This window comes from Sceloporus undulatus, chromosome 5 (assembly GCF_019175285.1).
Source record: "Sceloporus undulatus isolate JIND9_A2432 ecotype Alabama chromosome 5, SceUnd_v1.1, whole genome shotgun sequence".
NCBI lineage: Eukaryota > Metazoa > Chordata > Lepidosauria > Squamata > Phrynosomatidae > Sceloporus > Sceloporus undulatus.
In genome coordinates this window covers 124,732,489-124,742,525 of record NC_056526.1, presented here as the reverse complement: position 1 = coordinate 124,742,525, position 10,037 = coordinate 124,732,489, and the positions used below count along the sequence as shown (strand labels likewise).

Below are 10,037 nucleotides of genomic sequence, written 5' to 3'. Positions count from 1 at the left end.
GAAAGAGACCAGGTTATCATCTTGGGTGGTTCCTTTCTATTTTCATATGCCACATATACTATACTTGTGAGTGACATTTCGATTAGTATGGATCAAGAAGAGGCAAAGACTTGATTCCACCAAATATGGTCGGCCCTCTCCTTATGCGGGGGATCTGTTCTGGACCCCTCTGTGTAAGGTGAATTCCGTCTATGCTCAAGCCCCATTGGAAACAATGGGGCTCGTGCATGGCGGCGCAGCAGTGCACAGGCGCCACAGGCGCACGCGCCCATTCAATTGAATGGGATGTGCTGCCCCTTCCGCCTCATGTGCTCCCCGTGGCTTGAGCGTGTAAGCTCAAATCCGTGTAAGGCGCGCCTGCGTATGACGCGGGCGCGCTGTAATTACAAAAAATTCATACTCACACTGTAAAGAGTCAATATATTTGAAATTAGTAGCATAATTCATGTACTCACTTGGATGAATTTTACTTGTGTTGTGTACTCTAAATGCTTTTTACAGTTTTTACTAGTTTTCACTGTGTTTTTAGCTTATTTTAAAAAATAATAGTCATGTTTAATCATGTTTAAACTTTTGCGGTTTTTAATAAAATCATTGTAACCTGCCTAAAATTCCATTGTGGGAGAAAGGTGGGATATAAATCTTTGAAATAAGTAAATAAACAAATATTCAGAAATGTGTCCCACTGCTTTTCATAATGAGTACTGAGAAGATAAAGTTTGTTTCTAGTTAGTGGCATATATATCAGTTCATTTAATACGTGTGTGTGTGTTTTGGGGGGGGGGGGATACTGGCTTGTAGCGAGAGATACTCATAGTGGTGGTCTCTGGATCAGTGCTGCTCCCTGGGAAGTTTCCAGGAAAAAACCCCTGACAGAATTATATCCAATGGACACAAATATGGTGCTGGCTCCCTAACATCAAATAGCCTTAGCAGCACTAGTTTAGATCAGTCACAGCCAATCCTGTATCTTCTTGATGTGTTGGACTACAACTTCCATTGTTCATACCAGCATGGCTAAGATGGAGTACACTAAACTGAGCAAGTTGTGCCCAACCTCCTGTCAGTGAAGAATAAATAGTATTGAATTTATCTGTACAGACATGCACATAGTTCTGTGCAAATGTCCACACTAATTTTCTCCTCACAGATAAGCTATGCACACAAGTTATCCTGCGTTTCAAACATAGCAACAACTATGACAGCAGTTTTTAGTCAATGTAACCCAATTATATGTAATCCTCATTTAAGTAGATGGGATCTTTTAGTTCTCCAACATTACATTTTGTGTCAGATTTGACATGAGATGATGCTCTAAAATGTCTGTCTTGTAGGTCTCATTACCTGAACAATACTTAAACAGTGCTGCTGAGTTTCTTCCATCTGTTATGTACAATTTAAAATAGACAAAAACCAGCTGAGAGTAAAATTGACCCAACAAATATACTGGAGAAGTGGGACATTTTCATAGATCATGACACACTAGTATTCTCATTGGTGGAAGAAAATATCCCAGATGAAGGCACTCACTCAGAAGGGTTTTTTTTTTAAAGTCTGCCGGGATGAGAGTTAAACTCCTTTACTGTCCTTGAAAATCCCCTGCGGAGAAATGCATATAGGGAAAACAGATCTCCTGAGAAGAGTGTAATTAATGCCAGGAAAAGCCTGGCAAATTTCATAATTTTATCCCTGAAGAGATCCACATCCAAGAAAGTGAATACAGAAAGCAGACTATTCAGCTCCAGTGAGATACCCTTGCAGGACCATCCAACATGATTTGCATATCTGTAAACTTGTAAAAGGAACAGCCCCAAGACATATGGGAGGAGGATATATTGTGAGTGAAAGATAAAATTTCCAAGCAATTTCTTTCCCTTTATTTCATCATGTGATTTGTCCATACGGAAACATAGCTGGAGGCTCTGTTTAACTGAAGTTAACTAGGTGGGTACTGTTCAGTGCTTCAAGAGACTTCAGTTACACAGAAAACTGAAAATATAAGACTGATCTAGTCCAGCATTTAGACAGTTGGACTGTGATTCTGGAGGCCAGGGTTTGAATCCCCACACAGTCCTGGAAACCCACTGGGCAACCTTGGGAAAGTCATACTCTTTCAGCCTCTGAGGATGGCAATGGCAAACCCCCTTTGAACAAATCTTGCCAAGAAAATCCTGTGATAACTTAGCTTTAGGGTAAGAAATGACTTGACATGTAACAACAAAAAGTCCAGCATTCAGGGCCAAAGTATCCTACTTGACGTCCATGGGAAGTTTACTGTATGACCAGATCATGAATGTAAGAGCAGATTGCTGTTTGTGTTCCACAATGTGTTCAGAGGGATATTGGAGGTACAGACTGAGTGAGAATTTGTTTCACTTATTTCAGTTTGAAATGTATGAAGAAGTGGGACAGACAGATTTGTCCATCCCTGATTACTCATAGCAACTGATAATTTTGTCATCTATAAAGCCATCTTAACTGAAAGCTATCACTACATCTTGGAGTAATCTGATCCCATAATTTAACTAACTGATGTGTACAGAAATGTTTTGTTTGTCTTCTGACTCTCCTAGCATTTAGCTTCATTGGACAGACCTAGTTTATAATCACATGGTGAACTTTGGTTGCAGTAATTCTATGCACCTCTTTAGTTGCTTTTTAGTTTAAGGTAAAAAGCCTCAAACATTGTAACCTAAAAAAGAAGTGATTACAAAGGGATAATGCAAAGATCCGCTTCCATAGTGGGAATGATGGATCTTTTGGAATCGATTCACTGATGCGGAGTAAAGGTGAGTTGTAAACTGGTTTAAATGTAAGTGGGAATGAGCCCCTACTGATTTGATAGGCATTCGTCTTGCAGCTTTGGTTACTCTCTGGATTTGAGAAATGGCCAAGAGGGAGAGCCAAATGAACCCCTAATTTACTAGGGAGCTGGAGTTCATGAAATGAACATGGAGAAATTAGAGTGCTGATGGAAGAAAACATGGAGCAGGTCCAACCAAACATAGGCTAGATCCCACTGGAAAGCCTAAGCCATGACAGTGGCATCAGCAAAAAAAGTATATTTCTTTTCCATCAATGACATGTGCATAGTGTCATCTAGAAGGTGTCTCAAGTAATCAAATGCCTTTTACATTCAGCTGTACAAGAAGAAAATACAGACCACCGTGAAGAGTGTGGATAACACTTCAAACAAAATAGCTCAGATTCACTTTGACTTGGATGCTGAAATTGATCTAGGTCCAGTGGATGCAACTTTGGCTCCTGTATGTCCAGTTTTATTGGATACATTTCAGGGGGTTTTCATACTGGAAATGTGGACAGGATCTTTGGAAAACTCAAAGCCATCAGATGTGTGTTGGACCTGTGCCCTTCTTGGCTTATAAAATTATCCAGAAGGAGATTAGTCAAGTGGGCAAGGGTAATGGTGAATGTCTCATTGCAGCAAAGCTGAGGTTCAGCTTGTACTCTAAAGGCTCCTTGGAGGGGTGAGCTCAGAAGATGGTGCAGGGTGATTCCTGTTTGGCATCCTGTGTATTGGCTTTTTTGTTACAGCAGTGCTGAGTCTTGTCACCTGCTGTTCTGCATAGGCATGGAACTACTGGAAGAAAGTGTCCACAGTGTTGGGGCCAGGTGACATCATTTTTCATTCAAAGGAAGCTGTTTCAGTGTCTACTGTCAATAATGGTTTGGATGAGAATGAACAAATTGAAACTTAATCCAGATAAGACAGAGGTGCTCCTGGTCAGTTGAAAGACAGATCAGGGAATAGATATTCAGCCTGTGCTGGATTGGATTACACTCTCCCTACCCTCTGAAATCTCAAATGCATAACTGGGGTGTACTCTTGGACCTAGCCCAAAGCCTAGATGATTGCACATTTAAAACTAGTGTGCCAGCTGTGCTCATTTTTTGAGATGTTAGATCTGGCTGTGGTGACACATGCCACAATTACATGTCATTTGGATTACTGCTTGGCATTGGGCTGCCTTTGGAACTGTTCAGAATGCTGGGTCCAAAATGCTGTATCTAATCTGCTGATCAAGGCTGGTTACAGGGAACTAAATCACTGCAACAGCCAGTGTGTTGCCAGGCACAATTGAAATTGCTGGTTATAACCCACTAGAATAAATGGATCAAAATTGCAAGAAAGCTAATTTGGGCTAAATTTTAGGAGACACTTCTGTGATGCTTGGATCTCTTAGATCTCTCACACTAGATCTTTCAGGTACCCTCTGTAAGGCCCAGAAACCACGAAGCAGAAGATGTAATTCCATCCTGCGTTGCAAATCCTGTGTTTAGCAGAGATTACATTAGAAGAGCTTGAAGATCCATTTCTCTCATTGTATGTGTGTTTGTTCAACATTTGGCTCTAACTGAGGTATTTGAATGCTAAGGAATTTGGAGTGCCCAAGACCATAAGTAGGAACTGGACTAGTACAGGAAGGATAGGAAAAAACAAAACAAAACAAAATAGCCCACATTCCCACTACTTGGTTTCTGCATGAGGTACTTAGAGGACAGCTTCCTTTTCTTACAATTAGAACTGTATAATTACCAGGATCACATGAATGAATACACAAGATGTAAAGAATTGTACCTATTCTAGGGAGAAGAAAAGTGGCATGAAAAATGTGTACGTCTGACAGATCCAGGACTTATTTTATGTTTTCTTATCTACAGTTTTCTCATGAAACTAGTTTTACTATTGCTGCAAGAGATGCACTGAAAGAAAAAAGTAATAGAAAAAAATATAAATGAGGAACAAATATTGACCAGTAGGGTATAGTGGTTTGAGCACTGGACTATGACTCTGGAGGCTAGGGTTCAAATCCCTGCACAGCCATAGAAATCCACTGGCTGATCTTGAGCAAGTCACACTTTCTGAATCTCAGAGGAAAGCAAAGGCAACCACCTGCTCTAAACAAATCTTGCCCAGAAAACCCTATGATAGGGTCATCTTAGTGTAGACATAAGTTGGAAATGACTTGAAAGCCCACAACAATAACAAACATTAATTATTTGTTTAACTAATTTCTAACAAGCAGAGCCTATTTTAGGTGACCTGTAAAATCTGTACATAGCATCCTCCTTCAGCAAAAAAGATTTCCCCCCTTCTCTTGGAAAAACTGACAATACAATTTGGTAATTATGAAAAGTCTTGTCATCCCGTGTTGACTAATACTGTATATACTTATATATAAGTTTAGAAATGTTAGTAAAAAAATGGACCCAAAAACATGGGTCAATCTAAAGCTGTCTTTCTTATCTAAAAAGGAATCGTCAGCTAGTGAAAAGCAAGAATGTAATGTGTCTTGGAAGCATTGACCTCCCCCTCTACTCTCTCATTCATTCGGGCTTTAGGGTGAGCACAAGCAGTTATACTTGCTGGAATTTTGTAAGTTCTTTGGCACTGTTTCACCCTTTAGATTCTTAGTTACACACCAGTAGGTTTTACCTTTGACTTATCTACAGGTCATATCAAAATCCATAATTTTGGTCCCCAAACCTGCTCTCGACTTATACATGATGTTGACTTATAGTTGAGTACATAGAGTAATTATTATTTGACATAAACCTTTGTGGATTCTAGTCAACTTCATCATATGGAACATACTAATTTGACCTGAAATATTGCACAAGCTGATTATATGGAGTAAGAAATCAGACTACATGTAATTGTGACACATTAATGGTCTGAACAGATCTTCCTCAAATGTCTAGAACTGGTCCACTTGAAAGAGCAAGAGGGTTGCTTCAGGAGACTGGGCTGACAATATCTTTCACTGCAATTGATTTTTCAGTCAAACCCTATGTATTCCTTTTATAACATGGTGGCTGGGGAACCTTTTTGTTTTTCAAAAAGCATACTTAGGATCTCCTCAATGTGCTCACCCCCACCCTTATTAAACATTAATGCAGCTTATACAAAGTATATTTGCTAGCTTTAACACTACTTCACAGAATACTGATTCAAACATGATATTTTAAAGTACAAAATGTGAATCACATGGCTTACTTAGAATGTAATATTATCACTTTTTTTAAAAAAAAGTTTAACTAGAAGGTGGTCAATTAAGTGAAAATGATTTGTTTTCAGGTATTTCTTCTAACCTTGGATGAAGTGCTGATATACACCCACTAGTAGATTTCCTACTGCAGAAAGTGTGAAAGGACAGATTTAAGGGGAAGTCTTGGAGCACATGTCAGGGTCAGGTAGCTGTACCTTTTCCCCTTTCTAAATTTGTGGAACTAATGGGGCTGCCCTTGAACTACACAGGGCTGCCCTTGAAGATAACTTGGAAACTGCAGTTGGTGCAAAATGCAACAGCTAAACCACTGATAGAAACATTATACAAAATCTAGACAATTCTAAAAGAATTGTACTGGCTGCGAAAACACTTTTGATCTGAATTCAAGGTACTGGTTATAGCATTTAAAACCCTAAAAGGCTTGATATCTCAATATTTGAAGAGGCACATGTCTGTATATGCACTTGCTGGAGGATAAAGGTCTGCTGGAGGGGCTCTCCTCTGTGTCCCGTCAATCAGAGCAGTATGCTGTGTGAGAACATGAGTGAGGGCCTTCTCTGCTCTGGCACTCCAGCTGTGTAACACCCTCCCTTGGAGTCCTGGTTGGCACCAACATTGCTGCTGTTTAGGCAGCAAGTATAAACATGGTTGTTCAAAAAAAGCTTTTGAGATCTTTACAGAAACATATGGTTGTAATTCATTTCAAATTGAACTCTTTTAATCTGTTAAATGTTTAATATGCCCTTTGACCGTTTAAAATTATTTTAATTATTTTACTGTTTTAAATTTGTTAGGTTGGTCTTAATGTATGCTACCTTGAGATGGTGAAAGAGTGGATAATAACATTTTAATTAATAAATAAATAAATGATAAATCATGCCTGAAAATTGTGGATGCCCAATTTATTCTTTCTACTCAAAGCAGTGGTTACCTGGACTGGCACCACTCTCTGAGCCATTGGTTACTACTCCCTGGAGAATTTTCAGGAAAGAAATACTTGTAGCACAAATATGGTACTGGTTCCTGACTGACTGGGAGAAAAAAAGCTGATTGGTTTTCCATATCATATAGCTTAAGAAGCACTGCTCTACTGGATCTCATGCAATGCTTCTGGTATTAATAGAGAAATGCAGAAAGATTCTATGGGCACTAGTTCCCACACTCTACAGTTGATATGGGAAGGGACTCTTTGTGGTTGTCTTTCAGTTTTCTATGACTCCCACAGTAGAATTTATAGTGTTTATGGGCTATCCTTATTCTGTCTTAATGATATATGTAAGAAGCTCTGGATGGAGAAGAGATATATGGGACATGTGATCCTTCCCTATTTGAAAATGGAAAATCAGCATGTTCACATTGCTATTTGGAAATACTACAGGTTCTTCCCTCTAAACCACAGAAAAGCATGAAGACTGCCCAATAAATAAAAAATCTGAAGAAATCAGTTGTGATAGGACAGGAGAATATGGACTAAAATAATACTGTAAATAATGGTAAGTTTGAATTATGGTCAAGCAGTTAGCAGTATCAAAGAGAGTCCATCTCCCCACCAAAAAATACCAAGATCTTATTTAAGTAACAGGGCACCTTAGTTTTCTCTGTTGTCTTTAGTGAACATACATATATTTTTCATTAAAACTAATGTGACTTACTTGCATGCCTGGAGGGAGAATATGTAACATACAGGAGACAAGTAGACAGGTAAGACTGTAGCACAGCCTGTAAAGATTATCTCAGGAGACAAAATGGATTTTCAAGAAAAGCTTAACGAATCCAGCAATACTTTTGTCAGTGAATAGAGTATCCCCAGAGAGTTAGATAAGAATTCCCTAAGAAGAAGGGTGTAAGAATGGATGACACTGACATGGCACTGGAATCAGTAACAAGGCCAGAATATTTATAAAATAGTGACCGAAAAACTTATAAATGTAAGTATAAAGACTGTTATGTTCTCATCTGCTTGAAGACTGAAGACAATGAAGATTAAGTACTAGATAGGTCATTCCAATTATTTGGCAAACAATGAAGAGACTTCCCAAGTGTCTTTTAAAAAAATGATCAAAATTACTTGATTGAAAATGAACCTCAAATATGGGTGGGCATTTCTGTCCACTTCTCCACTCCTGGTGAAGCCCACTGCTTAGGAAAGAATGACAGAGGTGGGGAAATTATAGAGAAAAGAACAGTTTTGGCAGTGGCAATTTTTGTGAAGTTCTATACCTGACCAGGAAAGGAGCCTTAAAAAGGAAGTAAATTTACAAGGTAAACCAAAGCACAGCTATGAGGTGAGCAGAAGAAATGTCCAAGATGTAAAATCTTGGATCATGTGATCAAAATTAGTGACTTTCAATTCTTGTTCTCAATAAGCCTGCAATTTTTGTCTGGAAGAACAGCAATGGTAGACAAATTTACAGCTTTTGTACTTCTTACAAACCTTCCTCTGCAATGTTGAGAAGCAGGAGAGACCTGAGTAGGATAAACTTGCAAGCCCAACAGGTCAATATCTTGCATGAACTGAATATGCACCCTGGAGCATACTCCAGAAGCCACTGCAGAGAGGATGTATTTGTAGACAGATTTCTGGGGATGTGTTGGAACAATTTGGATGTTTTCTAAGAGGAAATGGCTGCTGGAGCTGGATGTTGGTCCCTCAGAGGATAAAGCCTCTCTCCTCAGCTGTCTCATAGGGTGTATTCATGCTGCAGAATTAAAGCAGTTTGAAACTTTAACTGCCATGACTCTATCCTATAAATCTTGGGGTTTGTAGTTTGGTGAAATATTCTGCCTGGTTTGTCAGAGAGATCTGGTGCATTACCAAACTACAAATTCCAGGATTCTGTAGGATAGTGGCAAGGCAGTTAAAGTGGTGTCAAACTGCTTTAATTCAGAAGTATGGATAGTTTTGGCTTCTAGTGGCTGATGCAAAAAGCATAGAGGGAATAAAGTTGTCTACAAATTTTTCAGATGTTCTAATAGCTAGTTGCTATTCAGCTTCTGAATCTTTGGGGCATGCAGTAGGGTATGGGATAGAAATGGCTAATGAAGGAGTCAGATATTGAATGTTTATAATGTGGAGTTTACTTAACTAGGCTGGTGCTGATTTTTATTTTTTTTGCATATATGTACATAGTGATTAGTTAATGAATTCAGCACTGTACAGCACATATGTAAATCCTAGTTATGAATGATATCAATGAAAATGAAGCTGTTGGATATGACTCAGGAAGCCAGAATGTTACAGTACAACAGAAAGAAGTTCAGCCTCTCCTCGGATTGATGCTGCCTGTGGTACGGACTGCAGCACTGCCAAAAAAATCAATAAGCCGACTATGTAAAAGCTTTCAAATGTCACAAAATCCTTTTAAGATTCTGTGCCTGCTATGTCAGATAGTAGTGACAAAAATAAATGCAATAAAAAAACTGTAGAAACTTTTACTGTACAATCCAGAAGACTTGGGTGTGTGCATGGAGTAACAGTTCAATGCAGTGATGACAGGATAATCTCCAGCACTAAGAAGAATGAGGTACCTTTTGTTCATATGGAGCTCCATGCACAGATCAGTACCATAATATTAGGGCCAACAATTATCAAAATTATTATCCAGTTCTTGCTGATTTAGGGCTTTTTGCATGACCAAACGTCATGTGTTTTTTTTTTATTACACTATTTTTTCTTAAGAAACAAATTTAGCATGCCTGTGTGTTCATACAAAATCTAGGAGGCTAAATGTTCCTCATCTCTGAATCAAATATTTCTTGCCTCAGAACCACTGCTCTGATAAAATGTGACGCTTTTTTTTTTACATTTCTTAAATTTTCTCCCTTTCTGATAGCATTTGGAGATGCACTCACACATTTCCATCATATTGTGTTTTGTATCTCATTTGCTTAAATATGCAGCAGTGAAAGTCTTGTTTTGGGGCCTCAAATCACATTAGTAACTGAAACTAACAACTAGTAGAGCCATTGCAATTTGAAATCTGGTGCAGAGTTCCATAAGCATCA

The 10,037-nt window shown here is 38.7% G+C and overlaps 1 protein-coding gene across 1 annotated transcript in view; it reads right to left on the bottom strand.

Annotated features, from left to right (window-relative positions):
* TUSC3 (tumor suppressor candidate 3) overlaps window positions 1–10,037 on the bottom strand; it is a 165,644-nt gene that overhangs the window by 749 nt on the left and 154,858 nt on the right. The gene's annotated exons all lie outside the window — the stretch shown is intronic.